The 26,530-nt window shown below is 47.2% G+C and overlaps 1 long non-coding RNA gene across 1 annotated transcript; it reads left to right on the plus strand.

The window, feature by feature from the left end:
• Window positions 1-594: 594 nt before the first annotated feature.
• LOC118452824 lies at window positions 595-26,033 on the plus strand. Its single transcript, XR_004842680.1, has 3 exons — window positions 595-760; window positions 3,162-3,326; window positions 22,334-26,033. It is a non-coding gene; the product is annotated as an uncharacterized LOC118452824 (long non-coding RNA).
• The last annotated feature ends 497 nt before the right edge of the window (window positions 26,034-26,530 follow it).

Genomic DNA, 26,530 nt, shown 5'->3' on the forward strand with positions numbered 1-26,530 from the left:
AAAGGAGAAGTCACAGCCCTGCTGTGTAGGAGGCCAGCCAGCCATCATCAAAGTAAAGCTCCAGCTATTTATGCACCCAGAAGAATCTTTCTAAAGTTTCATTTGTACATCTGTTGATGGTGTGTTTAAAGTCCCTTAGGCTGAACGGTGGCCCTATGTGACCGTTGTGTTAAAATTAACATGAGTTAAACTTCAAGAGAATCTTTGAAGTGGTCATGAAGTGCTTTTAGTGAGTGTTTCAAAGGCATGTTGTACCATACACCCGTGCTTCTACGTTTGTAAACGTGTGGATATGAAAAGGGCTGATGTGAAAAAAAAATAATTTCTTCAAGGCTTCCATTGTACTCAACCATTAGTTCGGTTTTTAATTTGTGTGTTTACACTGACTAGTATAGCTTACGGTCTCCTTTATGCAGTGACCAAAAAAACCCTGTCTGCACAGCAGTCAAATCTGGCCAAAAACCTGTTGCAAAGAGCTGAAACTTGCACTTAATGCAGGAGGGCTGGGCTAATTTTCATGAGAGGCGCTTCAGAAACTGAGCTTCTGCTGCGGGTAACAGTACTTGTTTTCTGCATTTGCACCAAAACAGAGCTTCCCAAAGAAGATGTGGACATCCGATGCTGTTCTCGGAGGGCAGGATTTGCCAAGTCCGTGTATGAATGCGTGAGTGAAGCCATAGAAAACAGCTGGCCCTTCCATGATGTTTCTGTACCAAACTGTCCAGCATACTGGCACTGGATAACGGGCAGCTTTTTCAAAGTACAGTGGTTTCCGTATGTTCTTGAAAAGAAAATCCAGGCTCTCACTTCTTTCCCTGCAGTAGGGGCTTACAGGTGCTAGTTTTACAGAATATTTACTGGACATCTTTTGATAAGGTCAGTACCTTGTTTTCCGATCACTGCCGTAACCTAATAATCGTGAGCTCTCAGAGGCCTCTGTGCTATAAGCTTTTGACTCCAGACATACAGTTGCGGTTCCTGTTTTGTGAAGGTCAGTCCTTGATTTAACGGGTTGAGAGATGCATGTCCTCCTGCAGCGCATGCTCACCTTTACCGTTATTTCCCTTACACCCTGAGGGTGTTTTTGGCTCATCTTTGGGGTGAGAGGAGTGAGAGGATGTCCACTGGTGCTCACCTACTACATGATAGTTGCTGAATGGAGTCTTGTTGCAGTTAGCACAGTCTTGCTACAGCCTGCAAATCTGTCCAGATGGTCTGTGCTGCAAGACAGTTCTGAGTGCCTTTCATGTATGAAATTTCTACTGTGCGTGAAGGCAGAAAACAGCTGAAGTCAGATAGTTCTGCTCTTCGTGACTTGGACCCTTACAACTAAAAACTGAATTGGCCACACACATTTATTTGAGCAGTCTGAATCTAAACAGCAGAGGGCAGTTTTGCACACACATTCTGTGCAAGCTCATCCTGCAAAATCCCAATTTTTAGAATCTTCCTGTCTGGTGACATGATGCAATGCAGCATTTTGTCCAGGCACATTTGGTACAGCGTGTAAGACAGGATCAGTGGGGCAGCAGTGGTGTATGTTTCTACTGACACCTAATTTTGGCTTTTTAAATCCTGTGTGTTTGGTTTGTTGTGATGACATGATTAGAAGGATTTCCCTTTTCTTTCTCTCCGTCCCTCAACACTAACCAAGTATATAGATAAGCCAGCTGCATTGTACAACTTAAACTCTGCTTAAAATGCAACTGAATCTTGTTCCCAGGTGTGCAAGGGAAGAGTTTTCCCATGCCCAGCTGGATGAGCTTTGCTAGCTGGAGTGAAAGGAGAGCACCTGTTAGCTGCAGTAGGGCTGGGAGAGAAATCTGCATCTTGAGCCTCTGCCTGGAGTTGGACTCTGGCTGTGATGGCCTGTGTGAGGAGAGCCAACCCAAAAAAAAAAAAAAAAAAAAAAAAAAAAAAAAGAGACAAGATGTTATAGGTTGGTGACAGGATGCAGTTTTGTTGCTGGTTTACTTAAGGTGGAAAATCTACTCACCCTGTTGCAATCCTGTAGCAGCTGATGTGAAGCGAGCTGGCGGGGTCTCTCTCATGCCTTGGAGGCAGCTATTTGTATCATAGTGACACCCGGGCTCGAGACCAAATTTCAGCTACTCCTACATCTCAGAAGTGGTTTTTCTCTGCTTCCTGGAGTGTGTTTGCAGGGGGAGAGTGTTATGTTGATGCCGTACAAGTAATTGGAAGTTTTCAGCCCTTGTAGCTGTCTATCAGCATTTTTCCAAACATTCAACTTGTTAGTAAGAAATTCTTCAAAATCTGCTTAAAACATGGCAAGAATCTAGAGAAAGAAGCTGTTTAATAAAAGATACTGTCTCTGCAAATCATGCTTCTCCTCCTTCCTTAGGTCAATCTGAATAATGTTACACCCTGTAAAATAGCATGGAAGATACAGAAATTTGCTGTAACGAACCAATCTTTGCCTGTTTTGGCATGTATGTAAAAGAGCATTTCCTGGAGCTCTGAAACAATCTGGAAAGCATCTTTTGTTGTATTTAATATTATTTAATGAGAAGGAATGTAGTATCAGCTTTGATAATTAAAATGACAATGATTATTGCATGAATGTGTTAATTATAATGCAATGACTAATTAAAAGGGATTCTTGAGCAAGCATATTCTTTAACAAAGTCTCTTCTGGTGTTTTTAATTGATAGTACATGCCTAATCAATTCGCAGCAGTATCTCCTTATTGGTGGGAACAGCCTGGTTTTGATGGAGATTTACTTTCACCACACATTGACCTGGTATAATGTAATTGCTTGGTCCTGTCAGTAACCGCAAGGAAGACTACCAGCTCCTACAATTTAAGGAGGTGGAAGTTTTTGCCTATGTAAAGAAGAGGAGGGCCATCTGACCCTGGTTTGCAGCCTCCATGTTTATTGAGGAGTTCTGGTGTTTGCTATAATGACACTCAGCTGAATTTGCATAACCATGAGGAGTTGCTATTTGATTTACATTTAATTTGCTTTTATCTCTCCATCTAAAGTTTTGAGCTTTAACACCAGGCCCCTTGGCTTATGTTAGAAGTTCTCTGGCAGAACTAAGGGCCCTTTTTTACTTCTCTGTAGGGATGTTATCTACTGGCCATTGGCACTGGCAGAATTCTTAGCATGAAATTATTATTATTACTTCTGTATCAGCAGAGATGTGTGTGGCACTCTGAAGAATCTGTCAAGATGAAGTCTCTGCTTCTGCAAGCTCACAGTCTGCGGTCCTGATCCTGTAACTTACTCTGCATGGTCCTTTCCTCATGGAAACCTAAGCAGTCAAGAGCAGGACATTGTGACAGTGACCCAGGAAGGGAGAAGGTAAGGTTTAGGACAGTATGATTGTTTTGGTAGCTACTGGGTGGGTGTTTTGTTTATCTTAATTATGTGTAAATTTCTAAAGCTTGCTTCTTTTCTACATCACATTATTTTTAGACTGGTGGGCTAATCAGTGGTAGTTTCTAGTATCATCAGGAAAAATCAGACCTCAACCAACCATAGGTGTGCTTATAAATCATGAAACCTACCAAACCAAAAAAAAAGTATTAAAGACACTCTCGGTAATTGAAAAGACTTAAGTCTTTTAAACACACCCTCTGCGTGTCCCCCCCCCCAAGCTGAAATCAAATAACATGAACTGTCAAGCACTGGGTTAATTACTCTGCTGGCAGTCCTGCAGTTTGTAAGTGGCTTCTGCATTGCAAATGTAAGAAGCAGTCTTTCAGAAGTCTGGCTTGCTGTTTGATGGCAACTTTAAGAAGGATCTCTGACTGTTCTGTCAAAACTTAGTAATCAGCCTGTGCCGCAGTGCCTGAAATTTGGTGACCCCATCATGCAAATAGGGAAGCTGGGACATACGTATTAAGCAAGCATAAATAAGGCAAACGGCTTAGAAAGCAATGCAGTGAGTCAGCATCCATCCTAGATGTTGGATTGCAAACTGTGAATACATGACAACCTGATAAAAACAGTTGAAAACTGGAGAGGTGCTCTACTGAGAGAAGGTTGTAGCCCAGTTTTTGGGCAGTTGACCCATCCTTAGAAAAAATGCAGCCTTCTAAAGCTTCCTTCTGACCCTCAAACTCCTTGAGGTTGGAGCAGATGTTGATCTGTTGACCAGGATGGCTCTATCCTCCTTTCTCTACTTTGGAGCCAGTATCTGGAAAGGAGAGGAGAATATGCCTGGAAGGAGCTGGCTACGTGGTAGCCATATATCCAGAAGATCAGGTGGATCAGACTGGTGTGTCCTGCCACCCTCAAGAAGCAACAGACTGTCTGGTTCTTCGTGGGACCTTGATCTAACCACTTGGGCACCTTGGCTTCTCTAGGCAACCCTGGAAGTATGTGCTGATAAGTGAAATTAGTTTTCTAAAGCACAGAGACCCTGGGATAGAATGTATTGCTGTTGGGGCGGTGCTCTCCCCATGCTTTTTGTCATAAGATGTGAAGCAGGGAAAACAATTGGCTCCTGGTAGAATCCCTCCCTCCCTTTGTTTTGGTCATTTTCAGGATTGTGTTTGCTATGAGACTCTGCCAAGGTGCGGGGCAGTGTTTTCTCTGCTGGGTTGCCCTCAAAATTTTTTCACCAAGCCTGAGAATATATTGTCATTAGCCTGTAGGTCTTTTCACAGACGGATGTCTCCTACCTTGGGCAGCACATTTTCAGTAAAACCAGTGATCTCACCCTGACTTTAAAGAAAAAAATTAAACAGATTGCAGCCTGACAGAACCAGCAATGGCTCAGACTCAGGATCCTTCATGGCCTTTCCTGTTTCTTAATCTTACTCTTCAAATCCTGCCTCCCCATCTCCTGGTAACGTTGCCGGTGGTGTGTGCTTGGTCTCCAGGGATGACAACACAAACTTTGTTGTTGATTGATGCAGAAGAGATTTTGTAAATTCAAAGTATTCGTATGTCATCATAGTATTTGTAGTCACCAAAGTATTTGTAGAGGTCATCGCTCTGTGCCTTTGAAGGAATGCTGCTGTAAGACTGATTCACTGGAGTGGCATAGATTATCTTCATTTTGGGGAACTCAACTGCATTTTCCTTTCTTCTTGGAAGACCATGTTATTTTTGCTAATATCAAAGAATATCACCCTGTCTTGACATGGCTGTTTAGGGCACGTACAGTACATCTGTGCTCTTGTGAAGCTTCACAGGACTCGGAGACCAAAGGCATGGAGCTAATGATTAGCTAGACATACTGTCCTTTGCACCAGGGCCAAATGCAGTCTGCTGCTAATCGCCCTTTATTGCCCATAAGGTGTGAGAGTGGTCATTTATTTCCAGTGGGAAGTGCAAGAACAGAAAGCACTTTGCCATGAGGCAGAGCTTTGTGGGCAGTCTTGGATGCGTGATGCAAGGCTGCTTCTATTGCTTCCCAAAATTATGGTCTCTTCTGGCAGAGTTCAGGCACTGGGAGTGTTTTTGTTTTCTGGCTAAATAGAAGTCTGCTGCAGCCAGAACCTTCCAGTGTAACATCTTTCAATGAACATCAGAATTCACATACACCAACGCTCTTTTTTTCTTTTTAACTCTCTGCGTGAAGGTCATACAAAATAAATCATTTGCTGCCCTTTGGTGCCTTCTAAAAGGTAGAGTGCCTGCCTTTTGATATCTAAGGGGCTTAGCATTTTGACTTTTCTTGTTTTTCAGTGTTGAAAGGTTAGCATTTGTATTCTTTTTGGAACAGAAGGGAAATCTGTCATCGCAGAGGCACACAGTGGAGTTAAATTTTCAGGGGTGGCACTGCAGATAGCATCCAGGCGCACAGGTCATTTGGTCTGACATGACTGGGAACTGAGCATCAGCTCCAGATTCAGGCCTGGCTCCTTGGGACAAGGCAGCGCTCGCTGTTCCTGCCAGCCCATCATTTTGCCGCAGGCGTCCACCTGACGACTGCAGAACACACCGGGGCCACCATAGACTTGTGCGCAGCGGCAGTGAAAGATGGGAACCTGCGGGCCTCAAGGCATACGCCCCGGCTTTTCCCAGCAAAGCCCGGTTCAGCTTAAACTTCCTTTCAGTGGCCTGTTTCCCAAAACCCCTCGCCTTCCTACACCTATCTTTTGTCGACCAAGCGGTTTGGTGGTAGCCCGAGCTTGGTTGTAAAGCCCTGAAAGGCAAGTGGCGCCCGTGTGCGGGCAGGGTGCCCGCTGCGCGGCGCGGGGGGCAGGGGGGGTCCCGGGGAGACCCCGTCGGGTCTGGCTGCCCAGCGCGGCGCCGCTAGATGGCAATGTGGCTCTCCTGCCGCCGGGCCCCCCCCCGCAATTTCTTTGTCCCACAGCAGGGTGTAGAGGTTTAAAAACCTTTCTTAACTGCTGTCCTTCTAAAAACAGAGAAAACACAGCCTTTTGGGAGCAATTAGCTGTGAGAAAAGCATTTCTCAAACAATTGCCAGGAAATATTGTCTTGACCGATATTCCTGATGTAACGCTGTCATTCTCGGTGCTGTTATTCTGAGATACTCGACTGCAAAATCAGCAGGGTACAGATCTGTAATGTACGATCTGCAGCTTACCACCTATCTTACTGTTTTATATCCATTTACTTTCACTCTGTGCCCTCCCCGCCACCCCCCATAGCTATTCTGTTTCGGGGAGCGAAGGATTATGTGTGACTCTCCTCTTGTGACTAGTGTATCAGGCCAATGCTGTGACAAGACACGGCTGAAAATTAAGGTTATGCCTCCACTGCCCGGGTTCCTGATTGAAATTCAGTGGCAGTGTGCTGCGGAGGAGGCCAGCCTGCACGCTCACAGCGATCCCTTCTAGCCTTAAAGCCTGGCAGCCTGAGAGTAAGTGAGGGTAGTGAAGCCTGAATTTCAGCGGGAGCAGCTGGAGAGTAGGCAGCAGAGGTACACCGAGATGGGACTCTCAGCCCTGAAAGTCCTCTCCCCATCATTGTATTCATGAAAGATGGACCGGGCTTTGGGGTGGGGAGAGGTTGGAGGAGTGGTGGTAAACTTCAGGTGCTAAAAGCCAGCGTTAGCTATGGCCAGGAGCCGCTGCTAGCTAACCAGCTCGCGAGGTGTGCACATGTGCATGCCCGTTTGCATGCCCAGCCATGGCTGTTTGTATTGCGCGGTTCAAATTTTGTCCCTCTTTACATAAATTCATGGAGATTTGGGAAACGAGCTTCTCTCTGTGGGACAGGGTGTGAACTGAAGCACCTTCTGGAAGACAGACAGCAGTGTAATCCTTTCATTCAACCCTGTCTGCAGCTGCTTTTTATAAACTTGGCATAAATACGTACTCAGTGAGGCCAGGCCTGTGTAGCTGGAAAATATTTTCCACCATCCAAAAAACCAGAAGATTGGAAAAAGAGCCCAGAAATTGTGCATAACATGGAATGGCCTCGCTTGTGTTTTTTTTCCATGACTTCCTCGGCTCATTTTTCTGCTGCCAATTTTAGAAGCCCATAAGTCATACTTGTTAAACTTTCTCAGTTAAAATGTAACTCTAAGAACAAAGTCATATGATACGCTGCAGCCAAATAATCCTTCCAGAGCCTCTGACTAGAGAAAAGCTACCCTAATCCGGCCAGCTTGCAAACCTGCATGGGCTCCCGTCCCGGGAGAGGCAGGGCTGAGGGGGCAGGTTCGCAGCCCGCAGCCCAGCTGCACCGCCCTCCCGGGGGAAGGCTTCCCCGCAGACTTCAGCGAGCATTTCTCCTGGCTTCTGCTCAGGTAGCCAGGCCCACAGTGGGTTCTGTTGCAGGATGGTCATTGCAGAAATTTCAGCTCCTCCTCTAGAAGGACGTTAGAGGGGAGGCAGCACAGAGGCCGGCGGGGTCCAGCAACAGAGGGCTGAGATGCTGTTGTAGGAAGGTGCTGCTGCCGTCGGGGTGAAGGAGCTGAGGGGTGAGGAGACCGCAGGTTGCCGAGAGTGAAAGTGAATTTGCTGGAGGGTGTGAAGGAAGGGCATCCTTCCTTCGGTGTATTTTTAAGTGTCGAATCAATATGGAAGTACTTGCATGCCAGGAGCAATGTTTTTGTTTGCCAGTTTTGCTCTCTTTTGCAAGGTGATTGTGCTCACACCGGGCCCCGTGATGGTTGCCTGGAAGTGCCATCCCTTGTCCGGGGTCTGCTCTGTCCATCTCACACTGAACAAATCCCTGGTCACTGCTGAGGGGCGGGGGGGTGGTCACTCTAAATTTACACCGGGGCAGTAGCTGAGAGCGGGATTTGGCCCTTGGGCCCTGCTGGCAGTGGTGCTTCAGGCTGCCTCCTCCCAGCTGCAGCCCGTGCCCCTGGGGCTGGCAGTCCTGGCCTGGGCCCCTGCGGCCCGGTGGTGGCTTGGGAAGGTGGGGAGTCCTGGTCTCCCACCAGGGCAACCTTGGGCAGCCTCCGTGACGAGGTTGGGCGAGTCTGGCCAGAGCAGGCAGAGGAGAGACGGAGGAAGTGGAGCTGCGAGGGGCTTCTCTGCCTGCTCACTCTTCTGTCCCTGCCTCCCCATTGTGCATGGAGAGTCTCCCTCTGGAAAAAAAATACAAAAATAAGACAATACATATGGTTTTTTTCCCCCCTAAATATCAGCTTTTGAGTTTGGTTCTGGCCCTGGGTGTAAACTGGGAGAATGTGTGGAGGAAGTGGGGGGAATTATGCTGCTGGAGAGCGGCTGCCAGGAGTGGTGGGCCCCAGAGACCGCCTTTCTGCGGCAGGGCGCAACGCCCTGGAGAAGCCTGTGTGGTCTTCACGGGAAGGGAGGAACTGAGCAAACCCACTGGAAACCGGCGAGGGTGTTGTAATGTTTTTTGGACAGCCGGTTTCAAAAGCCAGTGACTGCCTCTCTGCTTCCCTCCCCCTCTCTCTCTCCCCCCTGGCAGCTGCTTCCCGTGCCATGACATTGAGGGAGGTGGTGGTGACTGATGTAACCGCGGCCGGGGAGAGTCACTTGCCCAACACGCGGAGGCTGGCCAATGGCCAGAGAAATTTGCTAAGGCCGGGTTTTCTCACAACGGACTCCCTGTCCCTGTGTGCATACCTATAACTGGGCCAGGTGCTTGGCACGGCTGCCTCCCCAGCCAAGCACACGAGGCGGCGGAGCTACCCAAGCCAGGAGGAGGAGGAGAAGGAGAAGAAGAAAAGGAAGAAAATTTTGTTCTCCCACATGAATGCAGACCTGACAACATCCCTCAGCACGTGTTGTTTGTGTCACGATACTGTAATTAATAGCAGTGTCTGTTTGCCGAAGCCAGCTGTTCTTCACGCTAATGGCGGGAAGTGTGGGGGAGAGGGTGAGGAGAGGCCTAGTAGGTTTTTTTTTTTGCTGGATCACCACCTTTAAGTTATTGTGACAGACCTTTAAAAGGATCTCTTTGTATGAACTGGAATATAATGCTCAGCTGGGCTCTTAAATTCTGGCTCTGTTGAGAAGAGAGATCCTTTCATATCGATTGTAATTTTGTATGCAGTTCAGGCACCAACTTGTAGAAAATCTGGGCCAGGAGAGATATCATTAGGTATTTATGGGGGTTTGGTTGGCTCAGCAGTCAGTTTTTCCATTGTCATGCCGTGACAGTAGTGCATTACATACACCCTCAGGAGACATCGTTCTGCTTCCATAACAATAAAGGACTTTTTTCTTTTTCTGACTCATCTTCAGCTTGAAAAAAACCCAACCACCACCAGTAAATATAATTAGCAACAGGCAGATATACTGTACGTAGCTCTCAGAGCCCATTGGGATAGTTCCTGTTAAAATGTATGCTCACCCCATGCTTGGACCTCCAGCTGCATTCCTGATTCTACTTAGATGTTTTTAACATAGCCTGGTGATGTTGTAGGCTGAGGAGCTGTTTCTAGTTTGGATAAAGACGAGGAATATATTTAATGCTGGGATTGTCTTTCATGCACACACAGGAGCTTTGGCCAGACTTGAAGCTCACAAGGCAGGGGAGTACAAATGGCTGCGCTGTGCCGGATGCGAGGTCCACTTAGCTCTTTATCCTGCCTCTGACAGGGGGGCCAGCAGCAGACACTGCGGGAAGGAAGGCAAGAAACTGAGCAAATCCCGACTGATCCTGCCCCGGTGTGCCCTCCCAGCTCCTGGCACAGCTATCCTTGCTCGCCAAAGGACAGGGGAAGAGGCAACTACTGCTTTAGTCGTCCCCTTCCCCAGCCTTCCCGGGCCTGCGCTCACTTTGCTTCCCAGATGTGGCTCTGCGTGGGATGGAAGGCAGACCCGGGTCTGCTCTGCTTCGCTTTGGATCCACGTGGTCACGTGCGGATTTCTGGGTTAAATGTGTCCCGTCCCCCTCAGTATGTCCCTTATGTAAGTGCGATGGAGCCGGGAGCAGGTGGCGTGCAGCTGGGCTCTGCTGTCTGCCAGGTGGGTGTTCCCTTACGCCGCAAGCTGAACTCCACACCATCCCAGTTAGGGGCTGCTGCCCGTCCCGCCTGTGCCATTGGAGCACCGCAAAGCCAGGACCCGGCCTCGGGGTCCATATTTCACCTCGGGGCAAAGGCTGACGCCAGTCACATGGCTGCAGGCGGGCCAACTGGGAGATTAGTACAGCTTTGTTTATTTATTTATTTTAACCTGTGACTAAGATGGGGGAGTATTTGGATGGGAGCCGCTCCTCCCAGAAAAGCGCTGTTTATATTTCAGTCTCCTGAGCGGAGTCAGTCAGATCTGGAGTGCTCATAACCCAGCAGTGGTATGTGGGCTCTGCTGGCATGTCCTCACGTAACCTGGCGTTCATGCTGCCGGACGGAGCACAAGCTGGTTGTTTGCTCATCCCAAGCGCAAACGGCCAGAAGTTTTCCTCTGTATTCCTGATTGCTGAGCTCAGAGGGGTGGAGGAGAGGAAGAGCAAGGCATTGCGTAGGGCCGTACCCGGGATTACACCGAGAAAAACGTGACAGCGTGGGTGGGGTGATGGCTCTATAGCCACAGACGATATTGCAGAGCTCACCCGTGCTGCATGTTCAGCGCAGTCACTAGTTAATGCTGCTCTGTGTGTAAGCAAGTCAGTACCTGCTGCCATGTGATCAAAAGGAGAGATGCTTTTAGAAGCCTGCGAGGGTGGCATGAAAAACAAGTCAGCTGAAGTATCCTTAGCTTGTGGGGCACCTGTGGGCTAGTAGACACAAGTGAAACCGTGCACAGGAACTCCTCAGATACTGAGCTGGTGTTTATTTCCATTATCTCTCCCTAATTCCATCTGTGTAAGCTACTTATTTCTTTGAGATCTTGTAAATTCAAGGCCCTGGCCATAGACACTCCTCATCTCTGGGGTAAGGGCAGAACCAGCTCAGCCAACTTTGATGGAAAATGATTTCCCAAAGTGAGGGTCTTGTTCCCTATGGCAGGGCAGAGGGCAATGCAGAGAACTAGCCGAGAAGCATTTAAAAACCCTAGGGCTTTACATAGCACCTGACTAGATGAACTAATGGTGTACAGGGAAACGTACGTTGAGCGAAGGGAAGTTTGAAGAATCCTGTTCCCATACTTCATCAGTTGCTAAAACAAGTCTCCTGGAAATGGAAAGTCTGTTTCTCTCCCCTCCTTGCCCTATAGCAACATAAGTAGCACAACTTTGTCTGAGTTTTGTGATAAATAAATGAGTAATCCTGCCTCCAAGGCTGTCTGGGACTTCTGCACCACATCCTTGCTCCAGCTTGTACCACAGTACAGTATTCTACAATGTCTGGGATGGAGAAGATTTCTTCTGTGTAGCATGCTGTGATATGTTCACTGGTCACAGTGTTGTCTGTGGGGTGAGAAATGGGGCAAGGCTCCTCTTAAGCCATTGGTCTTGGGCATTTTCTGTTTTAGCACTCTCTAATTCTCCAGTGAATCGCCTGGGCAGCTAATGACTGGGGTCAGGTCTGCTGGCCTTTGGTCAGCAAACTAAAACCTGGGTTTTTTTTTCTGAGCCGAGTTTGTAAACAAGGCATAGGCCAAAACTTCTTTTAAGCTGTCATGGCAAGGGCTAGAAAATAGGACGAAACCAATGCCAGCTCAAGTGCAGTGTACACTGAGAGCTGTGCTCTCAGTTCCAGCAAGGGAGGACTTTGACATCCGAAATCAGCAGCTTGGCCACAGCAGTGCAGTGGAGACCGCCCAGAGAAAGGGGGCTGTGCAAAATTTTCCTTGCGTTGGTGGTACCTCCTAGTTGGGGCCCAGCAGCTGTGGGGGACTGCAGGGAAAGTTTACATGGTGCTTGCTCATGTGTTTAGTGAAGGGTCTGCAGGCTCCAAGCTGCTTGTGCCCTCCTGTTCGTGAGCTGCTTAAACTATTGTCTTTAGTGGAAAGTAACTGTGGGAGAGGAAAAGCAGCTTTCTAACCATGTTGAGGTTGGCCTTCTGTCGGTGAAGAAAGACCTAGACGTTAGTGGTGCTCCGAGGTGCTGGCTGAGCTGTGTTTGTTCTTGGGAACTCCTATGAAAAGATGGGATATTTCCCAAGGAGGCAGCTGTGTGAAACCAGTGTAAATGAGGCCAGGCTCATGGGGCTCTGTTCTCTAAATACAAGTTCTATGTTGAGGTCAGTGGGAGGCAAAGGTGTGTCAGTCTTTGGGTGGATGGGGTTTTTTTGTCCCTGCTTGAGCACAATGGGGAACCTCGGGGAAGCCTTCCTGAATGAGTTGACTACCTGCACTTTGTCTGATTGACATCCCTCTGGTTCGTGCTGACGCACAGCCTGGCATCAGCAAGCTTTCTTGGTGTCTAGATCTCTGCTTCCATTTGGGTAAAACATGCAAAGCAACTTTCAGAGGGAAGGAATGGGGTTAGGAAGAGGAAGCTGTGTGAGGCTTAGGATGCATTATGGAGTCATGCTGGGCTTGGTTTGGTAATTCCCTCTCTCTAGGCCCAGAGTTTCAGTGGTTTCAGGTTTCAGCTTCCATCAGTAAGTCCATTCTTCCAGGAAGGTCAGACTCACTTTCACTCCATCCCTCCCCTTCTCCCTGGGGGAGTAAGGCTGTTTAGCAGCAGCAAGGGTTCAGGGTGCAGTCTGAGCAAGAGGAAGCACCTTCACTGTTTCTTGTCCTTCTGTGAGCAGGTGGGGACAGCTGTCTCCTTTCCCCACATAACCACTGAAGTGTCCAGCTGCCCCTACAGGGGTTCGGCTGCCTATACCTCAAACGGTGGCCAAGGCCAGTTGCAAGGGCTCAGGACCTCCCAGGACTGGCCCTCGGCTTAGTTTTCCCTCTGGACCCACCAGCTCCAGAGGAGCTCTGTGCAGTTGCGATAGATTTGGAGGACATGTTTTTACTGATGGTGACTAAGGAAAATTTGAGGTGTCTGATGACAGCGTACTTGTGTCTTAAAGCCGCTCTGTGGTACTGAAGGACAGTTATTGAAATGAATGAATAAATAAATGGACTGAAATAAAATTCAGGAAAGAAAACAGCTCATCGGGAAAGTTATGAATGTAGCTATCAGACTGGTTTCATTCATTTTGGGCCAGGTGACAGTCGCAGGCGCAGAACTCAGTGACATTCAAACCTTTCTCTACAGGTGGAGGGACACAAAATGGGATCTAATTTGTTCATCATGGGGCATCACTTTCTGGCATTTTTTTTTTCCTGGCAAGAAGCTGTGGGTAATTTATGTCAATGCCATCAAAGACATATTCTTGTTACTCTCACAACTGCGACCTTGTATCCAGCTATAAGAGTTATAGCGGGTAACCAGTGAGATGCTCAACTTACATCCACGGGGCAGATTTTCCAAGCAGCAGCTATGCTGGCAGGGCTACCTGCCATGCTGACTGGCCACGTTGGTGCCAAGTGATTCTGGGAAAATGAGGGCCAGTAACGATGGAGGTGAATTCCTGGAAGACACCTACCAGGAGCAGCAGCCCATGGTGCGACCTACCGTGGGATGTGCTACTGTAGGGCCAACTGAAACGTGGGAGGAGGGGTCGGACAAGTCACACCCACGCATTGCAGCGTCCTGTCCGCGCAGCAGGCAGTGACCTTACTGAACCACTTGCAGAAAATTGGCTGCTTTGGCCAAGAGGAAACAGCTTAGCTGTCACAGCTTTCACTCAGAATTAGCTATGAGCTTGCCAGGCATAAATAGCTTTTAGAGTTAGTCCTGCCAGCTGCATTACCAACAAAGCAAAAATTGTCTGAGGAACAAGGCTCGGGTTCACACGCTTAAACCCTACCTGTCATAAGGTTGCTAAACTTTTCCCTAGGGCTGGTACTACAATATTTACTGTATTGGCATGCTGTCTTTTCTGTTCGCCTGCTGCGTGATCATATTATAACATGTCCTGTTGACAAGGACTAAACTCAGATCAAACTGCGTAAAGACATTACTGTGGCCTTGATCACTCCATGGTGAAACCAGAGTAAATTACTGGATGCCAAATGAGTTGTTCCCTGTTTACTTCAGATTAAACAAGCTTAGAATCCGGCCTTCAGATCATGTTATTTCTCTAATTCAACTGGGTCGTATTTATAAATTCATGTAGTGGTCAGAATGATCCAATAAATGCCAGCGCACAATCCCAGCACTTGCAAAACTTCGAATGTATATATTGGCACTTTTTCTATTTGCTGACTGCAGGACAAATAGGTTTCGTATTGGGACATCAAAGTCTGTTTCAGCAACTGGATGCATGACAAAGCCATGTTATAATCTGGGTACTGATTACGGCATTGAAACATGTTGGCTCAGCATGTGGTAGATTTGGATGCGCAGATAGATCAACTTTTTAGTGGCCTATGGCTTGATTTCAGCATGGAGAAGGTTGTCAGCATATTTGTGCTAATTAAGGAAACAGCATGGGAAACTCCTTTCCACTGCAGATACAGCCAGAGCTCAGGAAATATCATTGCTCCTCAGTGTTTTTTGTAGCAGCCAGCTTGTCTTGAAGTAGAGGAGCAGCTTTGTGTCTTTAACTGTGTTTCTAAACTGCACTGAAGCCTGTTTGGGTCTTGTCCAAGTCTTGTGTATTTACCTTTTTCTGGAGGATGGATTGAACTGCTAGGTCACAAACACATTAGAAGAGTGTTTTAGCTGTATTTGGGGCTGGCGGTGCAGGGTTAGATTCTCTGCCTTGATTGGGTTTATCTGTAATGTTGACAGTAACTGAACACCAAGAAATAAACACAAGTTTGTGCTCATGCCTCACTAAAAGAACTTCCTTGCTGCTGAAAATAATGCTTTTGCCCAACAGTAACACTTTTTTTAAATTTTTTTTATTCAGGCAGTGTTTTGGATATGTTATGCTACTCTTAGCATAGTCTCATGTTCAAGTTCCCAAGAAGGCAGGCTGAAACATTGCCAACTCTATTAAGTCCTGTTGGTTACACTGAGTCAGCTGCTGTGATTTTACCTTTGCTCTTGGTCAAAATATTACACTCTATTATCTTTTTGTTCTTTTTTTAAACATAAGAAATTGCAATACAAGTGTTTGTTCCATGTGCCTACATTTCCTCCTACTTCAATGACAAAACCAGCACATTACTTTTGCTATTAATAAGACAGGTACACCTAGAAGCCCTTGATGCTTTCCCAAGGGATTCACAGCCCAAACATAAAGGACAAATGAAAATGGGAAGAATTAAGTGCCTTTATGAACAGGGAACTGAGGTAACCACAATTAAAGGGGCACTTAATTCCTTCTTATTGAAAAGCCGAAGAAAGAAGTCTTCAGCGAGGCTAAAAGTAGAGCCAGGACCAGCAGGTCTCTGTTCTGCAGATGGCTCTGAACACGGTTCTGCTCACCAGCCCCAGCAGCGCCCGGTCCAGCACAGCCACACGCCCACGTGCCCCTCCGCCTGAGCTCAGGCTGGCAGCCCAGGTCTTGGCCAGCACCTTCACTCGGTCAGGATGGGTCTCCTGTCCCTGGTACAAGGTGCTTCCAGAGCTGCTGGCCTTCTGCCCCCTCCGCTTTAATACGAATTCTTGCTGAATCGGCATCTGCAGTGAGGGCTCGTGATGGCTGCATGCATTGACCATTGAAGGCCTCCGGAGCGGCAGCTGCTGAGAAACAGCTGCCGTGTGTAGGAGGTCATGGCAGACCTTCCCAAGCTAGTCCATAGGAAGAGTTTTGCAGCTCTTACACGTTGCAGGTGGAGTCAGCTGTAACCTGACTTACCTTCCTTGGAATTTTGAAGTCTGGTGAAACATGATGTATAATGACACTTATTCTGCCTTTGCAAGTAGGAGACTGCCTTTGTGCCAAAGTGTCTCATCAGTGAACCTCACCTCAATGCAGAGTGCTTATTCAGATGCAACCACGAAAATGAGGGCTGGCTAAATAATGCCTCCGATTGAAAGGATCCACTGAAGCTCATTATAACAATATTAATGACGTCCAATTCAGCTGTGTCTGTGATACCAGAGTGCAAAGGTAATTATGGAAGTGCTAAATACTGTTATTATTTTATATTAGTGACAGGGTGGGGGTGAGACCTAGTGAGTCCTTCCCCCACCTGGCCTAAAGAGGAATGAGGGTTGCCCCCTTCCCTCCACGCCTCTCAAGACCTGGGAACGAAGGACTCTGCAGGCAGGGTGGAGCCAGGACTCTGCTCCCTCTTCCAGCTGCAGCAACCTCTGCTCTTACTTTGCCTCTGTGATGTCAGGAGGTGGCTCCTTTGCACAGCACGTGCAGCACATTGGGAGAAAGGAGAAATGCCCCCACACCACACTTCCTTGCCTCCATCTTGGCAGCAGCAGAAGCAAACATGCTGTCTCTCTCTGTCCCCCGCTGGTTTTGCTGGTCTTTCCCTCCGTCTCTCTCTGTGGCCCTCTGGTACTTACCTGACATTGCTGTTTTTTCCCTTCATGCTGTTTCCTTACCTTTTTGGTCTCAGCTGGGCCCCACCAGCACAAGTGCTCCCTTGGCTTGTGTGGGATTTCTGTTTCCTCTGTGTTGGCAGCTCAGACTCCGAGGACAAGGAGGGGGGCATTCAAACCCAGCTTTGAGTGGGGTCTCAGACCAGATGACCTCCTGAGGTTCCTTCTAGCCTCAGTTATTCTATGATTTAGAGGCCCTGGCTTGCTACTGACATTGTTCTAGCCCGGGAAAGTGCTAACCCTTTGACCCATGAGGAGTTTTAAGGAAACAGTGATAACTTACATGGTTAACAATTTGCTGCCTGACTTTTGTGTGGGGCCCAACAGCCTACACGATATGCGGGAACCCTTTGTGCTGCCAGGGTCTGCATGGCAAAGCCTCAAGGCCCTCCCGAATCATGGGTGAAAGGGTGAGAGCACATTCAATTAGCTCTGTTCACTGACCATGCCAGCCTGCGCTAGGAGAAACCTGTGCGGCGATGATTCAGACTCACATGATTACTTGACCCAAAGGAAGGCTTGATGATACATTGAGGCTGGGACACACCAACAGCAATTATAAAATGATTCACTGCCTGTATTCTGCCATTCAAAACATCCATGGTATTGCACAGGCAGGGTCATTCACGGAGGCTGCAATGAGGAAGCGATATTTGCACCTTTAGCTGCCGCCTTCTCACCAAACCTTTCAGCTGCTGCCTCTGGTGCGGCACTTGCCTCCCTCTGGTCATGCTGACCTGAGAGAGGTTTGCTGGCAGAGGCAGCTCCCTGATGCTGCCATGCGACTACAGCCAGACACCTCCTGCTGACCATGTCCATCCTCACCCCAAGAGGGTTTGGCCAAGTGTAGTGCAGCCAGGCATCCCAGTGTCCCCCCCAGCACCATCCTGTACAGAGTGGAAGCACATCATTGGACTTCAATGCCAAACTGAGGGGCAGGTGGGAACTCAAAGTCCTTTCATTCTCTGTGCTCCAGCCTGTAATTTGCACATCATTCTTCAAAACTGTCATAAATTCTTTGCACTGCTGTTCCCACTTCCATTTTTCCTGCTGTCAGAAATCTGGAGCTCACACAGCCCAGGCTGCTTCTATATTTCTTTTATAGAGGGGCACATAGCCTGCTGTCTCTTTTCATTTCTCACGCTGCTGTCTATGCTTCCCTTTTTCCTGTTCCACCCACCTTTTTGTCCTTTACTCTTCCTCTCCTCCAGATTTTCTCCTGACAGATACATGCACTTGTATGGTTTCATGAGAATGGTCTGAGTGCACTGACTACATCTATCTCATCCTGCTAAATGCTTCCCAACGCGCAGATATTACTGCATGCAGAGCAGGGAAGTCTTCAGCACCTGGGAAGTACCATTTTTCCTGACCCAGGAACTGATACTGCTTGTGGCAGTTTGCTGGAGGCACTGGTAAGATCTGAGGCATGGAAAATTTACTCATGTTGGCTGGGATTCACAAACGTGTTGAGGCTAATAACGCACATGGCTTGTGTTGTGCTTTCCCTGAAGCTAAGTTGAGCAACACGTTAGTTGACAAGGCAGGCATTACTCAGAGCTCCTAAAACTTGTGTTTTGCCAGTGACAAAGTTGCAAACTTGTAGTACAACACTCCCGACATTTTCTGTGTAGTGTAATGGCCAAGCTCCAGCAGAGTTGTGCTCCATCCTCTTCATCTTACAGTTCTGCCTGGACTTTTTTCAAATCTAAGTCTTCAGCTGTCATGCACTCTTGCCAGCTATCCCATATGTCTAAATAACTAGGTGAACTATCTCTGGAAAATAATCTATCCGATGAATGTAGCCCTTTCTTCCTGTGAGTGAACTGTCTTCAAACTGTCTTTCAAATGTATTTTATGTGCAGTAGTATTATTTGTGCTTTGTCTAAGCATGTGCTAGCTGTGGATTCTCTGTGTACTCTTGGATATAACTGTGGTTTTAAGTACCCGCTGCTGGTTATTCATAGCACACATTTAGTCATTTAACAAACATGGTATTAGTTCTGCTCTCTAAGTGGATGACTAATACTCTTATAAATAGGAGGAATGTGATCTGAAAGGTCACGTGAATGTTCCCGGTGTGAACATATCCCCAAACTATGAGGCTTCTCATTCCAGGAGCATGCTTGCAAAAAAGAAAATGCTCATTATTAGGAGGAAGAAAAAGGGTTCAAAACCCATTCAAGCAATGTCTCTGCTTTAACTCAAAAAATTTGCAATTATTTGTTGAATTTTTCATTGCAAAAGTTTTCTGCAATGTTTGCTTTTCTCTGCAATCTCTCCTGACCTCCTTGGGAGCATAGGAATTGCCCTGTTGGAACAGATCTGATCCCTCTCCTGTGCCAGTGCTCTGCCTTGGAACATAACAGGACCTGAATGTTTCTTAAGTAGATATAAGAAACATCCTTTAACTTTCTTCCTAACCTCTTTCACATCCCATTGGAAAGCAAGACAATGCCTAACTGGATTCCAAAGGAAATGAGAAGAGCGCACAAGTTCAGGTTTCTGTGCTGCCTGTAAACTGATGGCTTTCCTCAGCTCGGTACCGTGGAGAGAAGATGCTGCGCTGCCCAGGCGGTGGAGGAGGAATGGGGGGTGCTGCCTCTGAGGTGGGGTCCTTGCTAATGCAGCCTCCTGGGAGGTCAGGCTTCTCTGTTAGAGAACGCAGGAGGTAAAATGCAGCAGATGAGCTATGCAGGCACCCTTGCCTTTCGATTTTATCAAATGAAAACAAAATCACTGAGTGCCACTGCTCTCCTGCCATTGCAAGCCTTGGTCTATATTCACAGGAATACAAGGCTAAAGAAGGGAGGCCCAGTGGCCTTGGGACATCCAGCTTAATTTTCTGTCTGTGCCACAGACTTGCCGAGGGTATATCTGTAGCATATGCTTAGCCCGTGTTTGAGCCCAGTCTATCTTCATGCACTGCCTGTTTGGGCAATTAAAGTCCTTGGCTGGCTTGTGGCACCCCTTTTGTCAAGTCTGAGGCTCTCCTTGGCTGGAGCAGCGAGGGGAGGGCCATCATGCTGGGCCTGGGGCAGGAGGGTCCTGTGGAGGCCACGTGCCAGGAGTAGGGCTGCTGCTGCTGCGACTGTGGTGCCAGCCCAGTGCGGCACATCTTCTGCTTGCTGCGGTGTGAAGTCAAAATGAAGCCCTTCCAGTGGAGAAACAGGCAACCACAGTATCATCTTCCCCCCTGTCTACAATTCAGGTACACCCAGGTGCTCACCTGGTGGGCTTTGGGCTGGTGGAGCAAAGCAGGCTGAGATGCTCCCGGGGGCAGGTTCAGCTCCGAGCTGGGTGGTGGTGCTGGTTGCATCAACACTTCTCCGCTCAGCCTCTTCAATGTCAGCTGTGATGGTTTAAGCCTCCTGTAGCCGAAGTTAGTTTGACTTTGCGCTGGAACAAAGTGGAGGAGAGGACTTGCACAGCTGGCTCAGACATGTGTCCTGATCAAAACAGAGACAGGTACATTGGGTCACTGGCCAAAGCCCAAGGCACACGCATGGCATGTGGCTATGTCTGTGGTAATTAACTGGGCAGGGGCAGGAGCTGCGCTCTGCTTTGTGGCTGACTAATGCTGTCTGGCCATGTGTGACAGGTAAACCCTCTCGCCCTCCAAAACCATGTGGACACATAAGACTACCTATTGGGAACAGTCCTGGTCCATGCTAACTGCTGGACTGTGCTTGGGAACGGTTTGGAAGAGCACTGGTTGGCCTGGGCCAAGACTGTACCTGTGACCGCAATAAGAGCTGGAGGGGTGGATGGTTGAGCATCCGAACTCGTGCCCTGATTCACTGGCTTGATTTTCTGCTCTAGATGCTGCCAGTCTGGCTGGTGTCAGGCAAGTTACCTAATGCATGATACAAGAAAGAGAAGACTCTTACAGCTTCATTTCTAGCCTTTATGCCCTCTCTCACATGGGGATAAGAGTGTGTCCTTACCTACTGGTGTAGTGAGACTACAAGAATTGGGAAAATGGGGTGTGGTACAGGTGAAAGTCCAAATTCACTGCAGTGGTTTATAGAAATTTTATTCAGTGAAGAATTGGGCCTATAGAATCATAGAATCACTTGATTGGAAAAGACCTTTAAGATCATCGAGCCCAACTGTACCTGTCCACTACTAAGCCATGTCTCTAAGCACCACATTTACACATCTTTTAAATACCTCCAGGGATGGGGACTCAACCACTTCCCTGGGCAGCCCCTTCCAGAGCCTGACAACCCTTTCAGTGAAGAAATGGTATACACATGCCTTAAAGATGGTATTCCCAGTTCACAGACCTATTATAATTTTGTCCATGCTTATTATACAGTTACAGAAATACTTTAGCATTAAAATATGTGGGCTAAAAGCAGCCAGTTGTGTCCTATATTCTCCCTCTGTCAGCCTTTGTCTTGACTTTATGTTGCAGATTAGAAAGGACAGCTGAGGATCTGGGTCTCCCCCAAGCAGACTATACACAGTCAAGAAGTGCCAGAGATTTGACAGACTCTACGTGATGTTTCTTTCTGAGCACATGACATGTTTCCTAACTTCAGCAGTCTCAGAGGTTTGATTTCAGTGGAAGATAGTATATATAAATGATACTCAATTGAGAAGTGCATATGCAGGACTTATGAAGCTCTGTGTGTGTGTCTGCATGTGCGTGCATTAAAATAACAGGGCAAAGGTGGCTGCACTGTATTATTTACCTGCTGGCTCAGATTTATCTGCCTGCCTTAGGGACTCCTGGCTCATGTCTCTCAGATTCTGTTCCTAGAGAAAATTTCGGTGTGAAGAACTGTGATTGAGGGTGTTCTCCTACGGCTAGCATTGGGGGGCGAGGGGGGTGAGTGGTACATTGAAGCTGAAATCAAATGTTCCACCCAGGTTATTTTAGGGGTGCCGACATTTGCTTGCTTGTGGGTGCATCTGATTTCTCCTCTCCCTTGGTCAGTAGCAGAAGTGTTTTTCTTATTGATGGCAAATAGGTGGTAGTGGTGGGGGCAGGTCTTGTTTGTGGCTACTGGCCAGCTGACAATGGAGAGTGATAAAAATGCATAAAAATTGGGAAGAAAGGAACGGATAGTGTAATTACACCTGATAAGGATCAGCACAACACTACATGTGCTATATACATATTTGAAACCTACACACATAAACACATAAAAGAAAATATTCAAGATGTGGAATGAGGTTCTTCCACAGAGCAGCCACAATTACATCAAGGAACAAAAAAGGATTTTATTATACTGTGGTGCTGGCAGCCAGAGCCTCCCCCCGACTGCGCCTGGGAAAAGAGTGTGTTAAGTGTGAGCAGAATAAATGATCGGTTCGTAACCAGCATGGCAGACACCTGCGTGGCACCTCACTGCAGCACCTTCCTGTGCCAGCTGGGTGTCAGGGGTGGGCATCGCAACCGGTCAAAAGCAAACCTAGTTACAGTAGATCTTCAGCAAGATCCTCAGGTGTTGGAAAAATGCACCTACGTGTTCCAGATAGATCTTTTTTCCAGCACTGTTCAAATCTTGCTCTCTATACTTGGACAAATGCAGACCTGGTTTTGCATTTTGCAGGGTGGTCACGCTTCCGAACAGGAGCCATTTTGCAAACGAGGAAGGAGCAGCACCTACCCTACTCCTGAGCTGCCAGCTCTCTCCTGGGGTTCAAGAAAACCAGAAGGCAAACCCCCAAAGCTTTCTCCTTTTCCACGGTGACATGACAGAACAAAATGGGATTTCCTTCGAAGCAGTAACAGGACAGGCTTTGCAGCATTCTTACAAGGGTGAATTTAGATGCCAGAGAGTGGAATTTCCAAATGCATTTCCCTTCCTACACCTTTTCTTTTTCATCTCCATAAATCTGTGTCAGTTTTTAAAGAACCTATTTTGGGGGAAGGGAGAGGAGACAGAACAAGTGATGAGCTATTCAGAGCTAGGAGAAGAGATTCATGCTGCCAGAGGTAAGATTGTAGAAAAATGTGTCAGTGTAGCAGATGATAGTTCTCCTCTCTTAATGCCTCTCCTGAAGCATCAAGGTATACGTGTTTCTCAAAGGGGCTGTATGTCTCAGAGGTAGTCTATGAACTGCGTGTTGAAACGGTTGCCATGGCAGTGACTGAGTGCACGTTAGAAAGCGTGATTAGCCAGAGTTGGCCTAAATTGCTGAAGGGAAGGAAAAAAGAGAGGAAAGAAAAAAAAAAAAAGGCCAAGGACTTTCTGTTATTTCTAATACAGATCCATCAGCATCAGACCGTGCTGGGGAGAGGAAGCGGCGCTGATGGAGAGGAGCGTGCGGGAGCACGCCCCATGCCCCAGCCCCAGCACACGCTGCCAGGGGACCCGCGCCCCCCTACAAGGTGCCATTAGTACAGACCAGTCCTGCTAGTGTCAATTCAGTGAAATGGTGCTTCTCCAGAGTCGGAGGTGAGGAGGCCAGGGCACCGCTCAGCTGCCAGTGACCCAGACAGGACGGTCACGGCGCTCGCCTGCCTGATGCCTGGCACGGCCGCATTAGAAAGTGAGGCTGGCCTGCAGAAGGGTTGCCAGGCTTGCCCCAAGTGACACAGAGGGCTGCTAGCCTGGGTGGGGTGTAAATAGGTGAACTCCCTGTCCCTAGAGCCATTCTGATTCTTCTAGCCCAACTAACCTATGTCTGCTTGAAGTGTACCTCGGAAAGGTATCCCATCTTCATTTGGAGCCTGAGAACTGGAGAACACAGCCCTTTTGGTTAATACATTGCAGTGGTTAATCACGCTTACTTGTTAAAAAAAATAATTGCACCTTATATCTGATCTAAGTGTGTACGGTACTAGCATTCAGCCTCTGGTGCATGCTGTGTTTTTCTCTGCTATATTTAAAAAAAAAAAAATCACTTCTTGAGATCCTGTAGATTTTTGCTGTGAAGGTTTCTTATGCACTATAGTCACTTTTGAGCTTGTTTTGAAGAAGCAGAATTCTTTCTATCCAAGGGTTTTCTTTTAGCTCTTCTCAGGGAAAAGTGGAAGACTAGGAGACTAAGGTGACAATGTCTCAGTGCCAGGTCTGGATGGAAAAACGTCCTCTCTAGAAGCTGTAGAGTGCCACATTAGGGGGCCAGATGCCCAGTGTAAAATCAACAGAAGAGATTAATTCAAGCTGAGAGTATGCAGGTAGGTGTTTGCAGGAGCAGAGCCTGTTAGCCTGATTGTCTTCTCTCATAGCTTTCTAAAATACAGAAGTTTAATTTACATTAGCCTGGAGTGCTTCTGCTTCCTAGTCCTTTGAGTGAAGTAAGATATGAATCTACTCGGGCCAATCCATAACATTTGACCACTTACCAAGGATATTTTTCTCCCCTCCTGTCCTAAGGGACCTGTAGGTTCCTCCTTTAGGAGGAGTACAAACCAGCAGTATGTACATGTGGTTAATGGGCGTCTTTTTTGGCTAGCAGAGCTGGGGCAAGAGAGATCATATGGCCTGCACTTTAGGAGGAAGAAAAGAAAAGCCCACAAGACACCTATTTGCCCTGCATATCAGGTTGGCTTTTGCCATTATTTGCAGGAGTCTCTTCCACTACTTGCACCTCCTAAATCCCTGTCATCCAGGTTTGAGAGCTGGGACTATCTTCTTTGGCACCAAGTCAACAATTCGTTTTTTAGCACCAGCAGCTACTCATATTTTACATTAGTGTTCTTCTCTGTTCCTTTCAAGCAATAATCATAAATATCAGCTTTCATTCCTAGAGCACCTTTCATCCCAGGGGCTCCCAAAGCACTTTCCAAGCTTAACAAGCTTATTGTAGCGTACTCCTTTAGAAAGGGTGAAACTCGCTTCCCATTAAAGCCTGATTTGGGGAAGAAAAACCCCAAATTATAACGTCTTCAATACACAAGGGAGCCTTTGCAGCTGTTATTTACTGTACATGTTCCCTTACCAAAAAGATTGTTTCTTGCTCTTACATCCCCCCCATCTCCCCCAGCTTAATCCAGCAGTGCTCAGTTACCCTGGGGGAGGAGTGCAAGTAATGAGAGATGATTGTCCCCTGTGATCTGAGGAAGTGCTTTTCTTCTGGAATCCTATTGCTGCCCTCAACAGTTTCTTTTGGCAACTCCATTTCCATCCAGTCTGTTTTCTCTTTATCGGGGCAAATGTCCTAGCGCAGAGTTGAATCTCCCATGGCTTTAGCCAGCAAAGTCACCAGCCACGGTTGGGCTGTGCTAAGGACCATGCAAGAGACTCTAGTCCTCTTCAGGACAAAGTCAGCTGGCCTAATCTAAGTCACATTCCTCTGCAATCAAAGCAAAACTGGTTGCTTTGCACTGAAATGAATCATGACCTTTCAAATGGTCCTTTAGTTGGCTCATCTGTGAAAGTACTAAGCCTAGAAGGGAAGATTGCTGCTGGTAATTTCTGAATGGAAGAATTTGTTTCCTAATAAATCATATGGTCAGTTTTAGGGCAGCTCGAATCTGATCAGTGTCAATTTGCTTTCATTGGTTTCAGGAGGACTCAGTATGGTGGGACCTATCCATCTCACGATGCACAGAGCTTTCTTCCATGCTGGCTGTGTGGAAAAGTGGTCTCTCCTCTGGCCCAGATGAGGCACGCAAACTCCCGTTGCTTCTCCAAGGACACACCAAGAGCCTGTGGTAGAAGGGGGAACAAAAGCCCTATCTCTGGTTCAGTGCTTCCACCACGCAAACATAATTTATCAATATAGATAGCTTTAGATGAAAGATACATCAAAGCATGTTTTTGGCTGCTGCCTTCAGAGGTAGTGCTAAATTTCCTGGGGGAATGCAAGCAGTGAGATATGATCCAAGTATCAAAATCCCCATCTTACTCTCCCTCCTCCTCGCTCACACTGGTCAGGTTCACAGGGAAGCCCTTCCTTGGGGTTGTTATGTCATCTGTTCCCATCACTAGATTTTGGTTCAGAAATGCATTTTTGTTCTTTTCCAACAAAACACTGCCTATTCCAACACCAACTCTGAAGATCTGTAAATTGGCAAACGATCCACAAAGAATAATGAACCAGCAGTTAGTGTTTACATTGGCCACCTTGTGTAAGTGCCGATATTAGCACTTCTGAAAGGATTCATTCACCCCTGAAAAAAGGTTTGTACCTGTGAATAAAAGCTTGCTTGGGAGGGCCTTTGTGCCACCTTTCCTCTACAAACAAAACTTAAAAACATCTAGAGATGGTTTTGCAATGGATATTAATGCATACCTATTATTTCAAGATGCAAATAAGCCACTGAAAATATTCCATGCCTATTTGTGATGGTGTAATGAGAGCAGCAGTAAATGTAAAGAAAAATCATATTTCATTTAATGTGTCTTATTTGTGTATTTATTTATTTAGAGACCCGAATATATATATTGAAAGTGGTGCTCTCGGCCTTTTTTTTTAAAACTAACATCCTGCGATATAGCGATTAGTTCTCATGTCATGGAAAATCAAGTAGACCTGCACTAGAAAGAACAATGGCTGTTGAGAACATTTTGCCCTTTCCAGGCAATGACTTCTTCTGGGGATGTCAGCGAAATAAACTTTTATGAAGTACCCTTAAGGCTTCCTTACCTCCTGCTCTTTGTCACACTTGTTGCAATTTGCCTTAAATTAATTGCCTTCACACTGAGGTACGTGATGCTGTTTTGCTTAAAAAATGAGGCTTGTGTGTTCTGCACTGGCCCAGTGGGCCTGCCACGAGCCAGGAGCTCAGAGGTGGAACAGGTCCTCTGCACGGCCAGCAGCCAGCGTTTGTTCCATCCTCGTACTGCAGGTCTGGG

Source organism: Egretta garzetta, unplaced genomic scaffold, assembly GCF_000687185.1.
Source record: "Egretta garzetta isolate BGI_Z169 unplaced genomic scaffold, ASM68718v1 scaffold118, whole genome shotgun sequence".
Classification (NCBI taxonomy): Eukaryota; Metazoa; Chordata; class Aves; order Pelecaniformes; family Ardeidae; genus Egretta; species Egretta garzetta.